This window comes from Myotis davidii, unplaced genomic scaffold, assembly GCF_000327345.1.
Source record: "Myotis davidii unplaced genomic scaffold, ASM32734v1 scaffold614, whole genome shotgun sequence".
NCBI classification, from domain to species: domain Eukaryota; kingdom Metazoa; phylum Chordata; class Mammalia; order Chiroptera; family Vespertilionidae; genus Myotis; species Myotis davidii.
Genome location: NW_006287807.1, coordinates 1025756 through 1035207, shown reverse-complemented (window position 1 = coordinate 1035207; position 9452 = coordinate 1025756). Strand labels below are relative to the sequence as shown.

General features: G+C 47.1%; 1 protein-coding gene across 1 annotated transcript in view; it reads left to right on the top strand.

Moving 5' to 3' along the window:
- The first annotated feature begins 1942 nt into the window (after nt 1–1942).
- UXS1 (UDP-glucuronate decarboxylase 1) overlaps nt 1943–9452 on the top strand; it is an 88388-nt gene continuing 80878 nt past the window's right edge. Inside the window, exon 1 of the mRNA XM_006759522.2 lies at nt 1943–1966. The gene's annotated coding sequence lies outside the window, so the exon portion shown is untranslated. The remainder of the gene's footprint in view (nt 1967–9452) is intronic.

Genomic DNA, 9452 nt, shown 5'->3' with positions numbered 1-9452 from the left:
TAGTAATATGAAGACTCAAAGTGCATTTTACGTCTGTATCTCAAGAGGTCTCTGGCATTTTTAAAAAAATATATTTTATTGATTTTTTACAGAGAGGAAGGGAGAGAGATAGAGAGTTACAAACATCGATGAGAGAGAAACATCCATCAGCTGCCTCCTGCACATCTTCTACTGGGGATGTGCCCGCAACCAAGGTACATGCCCTTGACCGGAATCGAACCTGGGACCTTTCAGTCCGCAGGCCGACACTCTATCCAAGGACCAAACTGGTTTCGGCTAGCATGTTTTTTAAAATACATTTTTATTGAATTGATTTCAGAGGGGAAGAGAGAGGGAGAGAGAGATAGAAACATCAATGATGAGAGAGAATCATCGATCGGCTGCCTTCTCCACGCTCCCTACTGGGGATTGAGCCCACAACCTGGGTATGTGCCCTTGACCAGAATCGAACCTGGGACCCTTCATTCCGCAGGCTGACGCTCTATCCACCAAGCCAAACCGGCTAGGGCTGGCATTTTTCTATCTCTTTTGATTTATGTCTCCAAATTTGATGGTGTTCAGTATTTCAGGTTAAGAGCCTTTGGAATGTTTACTTAAATTGTAATGCTGTGCAGTAGAATCTTGAGACTATCTTTGAGTGGAAACTGTTTACAGGTTCACTGGTGTCCTGCTGGGAGGACGCAGCTGTGATTTTCTCCGGTGAAGGTATGAGGACAGAGGTATCTTCATTCTGGCTGTTAAAGGCCGTCTCATAATTGTCATGTGCATAAGGTAGATCACATAGGTAGCTTTCTTCTGCACCATAGCTGCCACTGAGTACTGAGTGGAGTTGAAGAACATGGGAACCAAGGTATTTGGTGGTTAAGGGTAGTTTACAGTTTGGATAATAAGGGTCCCTGCCTGCTGGTGTGGTTCAGTGGTTGAGTGTTGATCCATGAACCAGGAGGTCACTGGTTAGATTCCCAGTCAGGGCACATGCCCCCAGACTCTATCCCCAGTAGGGGATGTGCAGGACAGCTGATCAGTGTTTCTCACCATTGATCCTTCTATCCCTCTCTCCCTCTCCTTTCCTTTCTGGAAAAAAGAAAATTACTTTCAAAACAAAACATACTTACCTGGCAGGGGAGATACCATGATCAGAAGGTAGTTTTCCCCGGTGAGGCTTGTCCTTTGCACTCCAGATGTGCCGACCCCTGCGAGTTCCCCAAATGTGGGAAACCTGTCTGTGTAATTTGTGGTAGTGGGGGACTGCGTTTGCGCTCTCCCCTGATAAAAGTAAAAACAAAACAAATCAGCAGAGCCATGACCAGTGTGTTCCAGTTGGTTGAGCATCAGTCCCTTGCACCAAGAGGTGGCCAGTTCAATTCCTGGCCAGGGCACATGCCTGGGTTGCAGGCTCAATCTCCATTAGGGGGCGTGCAGGAGACAGCTGATTGATCTCTCACTGATGTTTTCCTCCCCTCACCCTCTCTCCTCTCTTGCTCTCTCAAACCAATAAAAACATATTTTCAAAAGAAAATAATCAAATACAGAATAATATCTTACAATTTGACCTTTCTGATCCATTTAAACAACTTATAATGCTTTTCTTATTACAAGAATAATGCATTTATCTGCTTTGAAAAACATTTCAGTTGTACTACCTAGAGGTTTATGCAGGTGGCTCAAATATTTGCTCTGTTAGGATAATAGGGTTGGCAGTGTTCATCAGAGATGAGCAAGGATGCATCTTGAATGTCATGTGCAAGGGGGAAGGCAGGCAGCCTGGTTGGTGAGGACGTAGGATTTCCAAACCAGGACCTTGACCCCGCTTTTAGCCAGGCAGGGAGTCTGCACAGCCGTGCCTTTGTGGAGGAGGGTGCATGTGCCATTGGCAGTGAGCGCAGCAGGTGGGAGGACTGGAGCCCCATATCCTGGGCTGATTTGAGGACTGCCACGGGAACATCTGAACATCAGTAGATTAAAGGTGAGAGCATACCTGTGTTTGGGTTTCTGTTAAGTCTTGCTGCTTAATTAACTACTTCAAAACGGTAGTGTACACCAGCAGGCATTTTATAAGCTCACGGATCTCTGGGTAGGAAGCAGAAATGGGGAGGGCTGCTCTGTTTTGTGATGGCTGGGACTTTGGTTGGGAAGTCTCAAAACAGGTGGGCCTGGAGGATCCTCTCCTGGTGGCTTCTTCATGGCAAGTGTGGCCCCTGAGGACGGGCTCGGCTAGGACTGGCTGCCAGAGTGCCTGCTGGCAACCTGTCCAGCCTCAAGGCGGTCAGACTTGAACAGCAGCTCAGGGTTCTGAGAGCCATTGTTCCAGCAAACGAGGTGGATGTGCTGCTGTTTGGACGGGTTTGAAAAGTGCCACCACGGAAGGTCCGCCTTTGTATAAGAGAAGAGCATGGTGACTGCACAGGGTGCAGTGAGCACTTGGCAGACAGCCAGGCACAGCTGTGGGAGGCCTTCTGTTCCCTGAGGGCTCGGAGAGCCTGGAGGAGCAGCCACAGCCACAGCAGGAGTGCAGGCCACGGAGCACTGCTGGAGCCATCCGGTGCCGTGTTTGTCAGGGTTTCTGTTTTGAGCACTTTCTAAATGAAAGCTGAAGCAAGTAGAAGGTTGGGATTGCTCCTGCTCCTGAAATGGGGCACCTCTTCAGCATTCAAATAAACTGTGCCCCCCCCCCCCCCCCGCCCCAGGGATTTCATGAGGTTAATGTTACTCACTTTGAGTCTAGTTTAGAGGACAGGTTTGGAAAAACCAAGATGCCTTTTTTCTTTGGTGATGGGGTATCGTTGGAACCCTGGGCAGGTCACATCGGCCATGGAATGGAGCCTCTCATTTGAAGTGTTGGCATGGGCATGGGTGGCCACTCGTGTGATCCTGAGCAAGTCATGCTATTCCTCTTGGCTCCGATCCTGGCTGTGAAATGGAGGTAATGACATGACCTTGTGATTAGACACTGAGTGTGGCAGGCTCACGTGGTGAGACTGGCATTGCTACACTTTCCAGACATATACCTGGCCGTGTCATGAGATTCGCCAGGGCTGTGGCCTCTGCCCAGCTGGATGCAGCAGTCAGTGCCACGTTTCAATGAACCTTCCCATGTCAGCCTCAGGGGCCCCTGCCTGCACCTCTGACTAGTGCTGGTTTCCCAGGCCTGTTTCTACTAGCCCTTTAGGCATCTTTGGCCTGCGTCACTATGGGTGCCTCGAACCCAGCATGTACTCCTCCCAGTCCATTATTTCTCCCCCCACCACCCTCCCCCTCTGGTGTTGTGTGTTTTTGTTTTGTTTTTTTAAAAATCACCACCCAAGGATATGTTTTTATTGATGTGCAGGGAGGGGGGTGGGCGGTAGAGAGAGAGAGAGAAAAAAAAGCACATTGATGTGAGAGAGAAACATCAATTAGTTGCCTCCTGTATGTGACCAGGGATTGAACCCACAACCTTTTGGTTTATGGACGACACTTCAACCAACTGAGCCCCTGGCCAGGGCCGTCTCCAGCATTCTGATCTCCTGACATCCATGTCACTACCCCACCCTGACCTCTCCCCCACCTGATACACCACCCATCCCCAAGACCAGCTAGCTCTGTCCTCTGCCTTCTTCACTTTAGCCCACATCTGCCTTGCCCGTCTGCACTTCTTCCTATTATGCCAAAACCCAGACTGCCTGTTATTACACTCGGATGGTTGCTAGTGCCCAGTAACTGATGTCTTAGAACGCTACAAAAGGTAAGACAGTGGTGATCATATTGGATTCATTAATAGAGTCCCCCAGGTGCTTATTAGGAAACCCTTCTTGGCCCAACGTGATCCTCCTCATCCCCTCTGTTCCTTCAGCCTCGTCCTCCCCACACTTCTGTCCAAGTGCATTTCCTTCGGAGCCCAGTAGATGTCCCATCTTCACAGCTCAGTAACCTGCCTCCTCTGCTCCCAGCACTGGTGGACTGCAGCCTTTACTCCTCTGATGCTACTGTGTACAGGTGGCTGGTGGCTAGTTTCCCCTCAAGGACTAGGGCATTGCACCTCATCATTCTTTAGGTATCTCTTAAAGCAGGGTTGGCAAGCTGACCCATGGCCAAGTCCAGCCCACCCCACCCCTGAGCTAAAAAGGCTGTGACAATTTCTGAATAGTTGAAGAAAAAAAATGCTTTTTTTTATCCTCACCCTGTTAGGGTCACCGAAGGAGGAACACACGAAGCCCAAGTGGTAAGGGATTATGAATTTATTTTTTTTTAAAATATATTTTATTGAGTTTTTACAGAGAGGAAGGGAGAGAGACAGAGAGTCAGAAACATCGATGAGAGAGAAACATCGACCAGCCGCCTCCTGCACACCCCCCACTGGGGATGTGCCCGCAGCCCAGGTACATGCCCTTGACCGGAATCGAACCTGGGACCTTTCAGTCCGCAGGCCGACGCTCTATCCACTGAGCCAAACCGGTTTCGGCGGGATTATGAATTTAGTAGGTCATCTGGATACCAGATGGACTGAGCCCCAAAATGGCGCCAGCCCCCAGGGACTGGGAGTCAGAGATTTTAAAGGACTCTAGGTGGGCTTTTTCCTCTTCGGAGAATTCTCTGACAGGTCCTGAGGGGAGAGATAATGGTCTTTGCAAGTGGAATGTGGTCTAAGCAAGAGGGAATGTCCATTGTGAAGTGGCCTAAAGGTCAGTTCCCAGCGGTGGGGGTATCCATTCAATTATCTGATCAGACCTAACACACCCCATGGCATATTCATTGTGTTGTTTTTTTGTTGTTTTTTTTTGTTTTGTTTTGTTTTGTTTTAAAGAGATAGAGAAAGAAACACTGATAGATTGCCTCTGGGGATCGAATCTGCAACCTGGGTATGTGCCCTGTGTGCCCTGACTGGGAATCTAACCTCTGACCTTTTGGTATATGGGACGACACTCCAACTATGGAGCCACAGCAGCTAAGGCAGATGCTGTTTTATAACATGAAGCTCAAATGTCAGTGTCCTTGAATAACGTGTGGGAACACAGCTAGGTGATTTCGAATTATCTAGGACTGCCCGCAGTGATGGAGTCGAGCAGTTGCTTCAAACAGGCCTGCAAAGCCTAACATAGTTATGATCTATTCCTTTATAGAAAAAGTTGGCTGACTCCTGCCTTAGAGCAGCGATATGCCTGTCATTTGGGAGAGCTTTTCATTCATTCCTTTTAGCTGATATTTAATGAGCACCTATCATGCATGTGTATCAGTGCCACAGAAAACTATAGTGAGCAGCACATAACATCTCTGCCACCTGAGCCTACATGTTATTGGAGGGGATCAGACCAGAAACATAGATTCACAGATAAATTGATACATAGCTATGGAGAAAAAGAAAGCAGGCTAAGTGTGGGTAGGGACGTAAGAGTGCATGGTGATGGTTGGGGTTTATTACAGGTGGGTTGGTCAGAAGATCTCTTTGATAGGTAACTTTTGAGCTCTCAATGAAGCGAGAGGGTGTGAGTGAAGAGGCGTTTGGGAGAAATGTAATGGCCCTGAGGGCAGGAATAGGTGTGGCAAATTGGGAAATTATTTGGACCAGAGTGGCTTGAGCCTGGACTGTAAGAACATAGAGGTGTGGCTGTGACTGGTCGAGGTGTGGCTGTGACTGGCTGGTCACCAGCTCCCTCGGGGTGGAGGTTCTCTACCTTCCCCGTGCCTTGGCCCCTGTCCTGGGATTCTGAATGAGGAGGTCTGAAGACCACATAGTGTCTTGTAGGCTGTGGGAGGCCTGGATTCTATCATCAACACTGGAGAAGGCAGACCCCACTGTTCCACCCACCCCATTCTTGTCATTGTTAGGTCCTGAGCCTTTTCAAGCTAAAGGGCACCGTGGGTTAGGAGCCTTTGCTGTAAGACACCACAGGTTGCTTGGCTCCTAGCAGTGGCTCAAAAATAAATGTTTTCACTTTAAAAAAGAGAATTGTGTTTATGCGGTGGCTGCCCGCTACTACTGCGGAACGCGCCATTTCTCTTGGGCCAGTGCTGAAGGACTGCGTGGCTGTGATCTGGCTAAGCTCCCCAGGGTCTCACTGGTGGCCAGTGTCCCACCTTTCTTGCACTAGTGGGGTCAAGCTGTTTCCTCCCTGTAGTCCCAGGTGGACCCATACTGTTTCTTGTCACCGGAGCCTCCTCTCCATTGGGACCAGTCTTCTCTGGCAGCTGCTCTTGGGGTCCTTACTGTACCTCACGCATGTTGCTTACCAGATGCATAAAGCTTTGTGCGCAGGGTCTTACCCCTCCACGCATCTGTAGGCACCAACTTTATTGGATGGCCAGCAGGTAGATGAGTGAGGAAGGATTTTAGGAAACATTGAAAAAACAAGGTGAGTCCTCCATGGGTTCCCCATGTGGTCAGCACTAACATCACTATGCCAAGTTGGTGAGCCCCTGGCACACTTGCCTGCAGGCATGCCTTACATACCGTGTTATGTAAATGTGTGCCCATGTGTGGTAAGAGAAAGGTTTTCTTAATTCCCACTTCTTCCTGTGATTTAGGGTAAAGGTGCACGTGCTTTCCAGGTGACAGTGGTGATCAGAATGCCCAATAAAAACATGCTAATGCATATTGCGGCTGTGCCAGCTGTACAGGTGGGAGATGGAAATGGCGGTTGATCTGATCCAGTGTGATAACAGTGCTTAAGATACGCTGGTAGGAGTCATGGGGAAGAATCGGCACTCTATCTGTTGCCTGGCTTTCAAGTCCAAGCGTTATGGACTCTGAATTGATGAGTCTTCATTTGTTTGGGGGCTTGGAACTCTGGATTGTTGAAAGCTGTGGACCAGGGCTTTGCATAGACTCTCAAGGATCATCCTCCTCACCCCCACTTCCCGGGGCTCATCCCTGAATTCATGGCGCACTCAGGTGTTAGACTGACAGGAATTGTGTTCTCATGAGAATTATTTCAAGGAGAAGCTGATTATATTTAAGAAGCTAAATTAGACTAATGCAGACAAAAGTGTTGGGATAGCATTTTAATTTTTTCTTTGTTGGAAAAGGACAAGCATTTAAATTTTTTTTTTCTTTCAGGGAAAGTGGAAGGGAGGAATGGAGGGAGAGAGAAAGAAATATCAATACGAGAGAGAGACATCGATTGGTTGCCTCCCGAATGTGCTCCTGGGCTGGGGAACGAACCTGTAACCCAGGTGTATGCCCTTGACCGGGATCACACCCACCCTTCTGTGCTCAGGCTGATTCTCTATCACTGAGCCACACTGGCCATAGCAAGACACTCATTTTTAATCATACCTTAAATAAGTCAATTTTTTGCTGTATGTGAAAATTTCTATATAATAGATTTTCATGATCTAGACTTTCCAGCAAAGCATGGAGTCTAGATACAGACATAATGAGAATTGGAGAACCAGTATGCCTCATTTGCACACAAAATATTTTTAAAGTTTATATTAAAATTAAAATAATTTAAAATACCTTGAAAGCTATATAAGGGAATTTGTTTTCACCCTTTGTCAATAACAGTGAATGACTATCCTTTTTCTTTTATACTTTTAAAAATATTGAGTCCGTGTGTTATACATAATAGATTTCATTGAGTTCAGTTTAGTACCAGTATTTATTGAGCAACTCTGTTAGTAATTCCTTTGAGATACTGTAAGTGTAGGGGGGCTCACATTAATGTAAGCAGGTGGCCGAATTTTAAAAGCAACATTAATTTTAGGTAATGTTTGACCTGCAACATTCTAGGCTGGTTTACACAAAACACGGGTCACGGCTCTGTCATGGCGGCCGATCACTTGTGTTTCTGCCCTTTGGTGTATAGGACAATGCTCCAAGCAACTGAGCCACCTGGCCAGGGCTCCTAGTGTATGTTGACAAGCCAAAATGAGACCTTTTTTTTTTTTTTACTTGAGATACAGCCTCCTGGGCTGCTTCATCTGCAGCCTAGTTCCCTCTTGCTTCTGGGGAGTCCCCTTTCTGGTGTCCCTTACAGTGGACTAATGCTATTACCTTGGGTAGCTAGATGGCTTCTAGTCGTGTCAGAATTTCTTCCTTATTTTTGATGCCCTTCCTGGCTGAAGTTAAAAAGTCCCTGTATTATTGAGCAATTAGAATAGCAAGAATTACAACAGATAGTCTGGTGGAAGGGAAAGAAAACATTTCAGTTCTAATAATTTCTATTGAAATAGAATTTTTCTCCTTAAAATTATTCTTCTGTTTATTAAAAGAGCCAAATCAAGACTAATTTATCTATTGTATTTAATTTGGCCTGATTGTTTGCATAAACATAATAAGAATGGTAACTGACCACTTTTGCCGGAATGTCATGATTGAATCTTAATGTGCCCCGAAGAGCTGGGAAGCCAAGCCATCTAGCTGTTCATCAGGCCTGCCATTATCTGTTGAGTTAGGTGAATTCCTCACCTGTAGCGACTTTTCCCATGCTCGTGCCCTAGGCTTTAAGGCCCATCTCAGCAGCCCTCCTACTTGTTGCGGCCTAGAGTGCGTGGGGGTTCTGTAGGGATGCAGAGGCACCCTTGTTGCTCCCCTTCTACTTTGACCAGCTGCCAGTGATGGTAGGGCATGGGCCTGACGCTCCAACGCCAGCTATTTTCAGGGCTACTAAGCAGGAGACCAGGCTTTCTCTGTGGCACTTTTATTGGCTTCAGGTCTTCAGAGTTTAGACAGGGTTCTTTAAAACATGATACTCCAGTCAAAGTTTCTGGTTAATAAAACCACTATTGGAAACCGGTCTTATTGAATTCATGCAAAGAAATATATTGCCAAATTTCAGAGGAATTCTATAAGGAGAAAAATATACTGACCTGCTTTAAGATTTTCTGATTTTCCTTGCCAGTCCTTTGTATGGACTTTTCAGAGTAATATATTATTTTTTTTAATGTATTATAACAAAACAGTAACTGCCTTTAAATGACAAGAAGAAATTTAATATATGTAACCCCCTTCCAGGATAGCTAATATATGGCCATAAAAATGACGCTTAGTGTGGGATACTGGACATTTGCCAGTTACTCCCAAAGACTACTAAAGCCTGTAGACCTACATAAGTCTATAGTAATTGGTGGCAGCTGCATTTAAATCTGCAAGAGAATTAAAGGTTAATACAATATTATTAATACAACTAGCGGCCCAGTGCACAGAAATTTGTGCACTCGGGGTAGGGGGGGGTCCCTCAGCCCAGCCTGAGCCCTCTCACAGTCTGGGACCCTTTGGGGGATGTCCATCTGCTGGCTTAGGCCCGCTCCCTGGGGGAACGGGCCTAAGCCGGCAGTTAGACATCCCTCTGGGAGCCCTCGGGGGATGTCCAACTGCAGCTTAGGCCCACTTGCAGCTGTCAGCCCGGCTTGTGGCTAAGCAGAGCTCCCCCTGTGGGAGCACACTGACCACCGGGGGGCAACTCCTGAGTTGAGCGTCTGCCCCCTGGTGGTCAGTGTGCATCATAGCTACAAGTCAGTCCACTGTTAGGGTC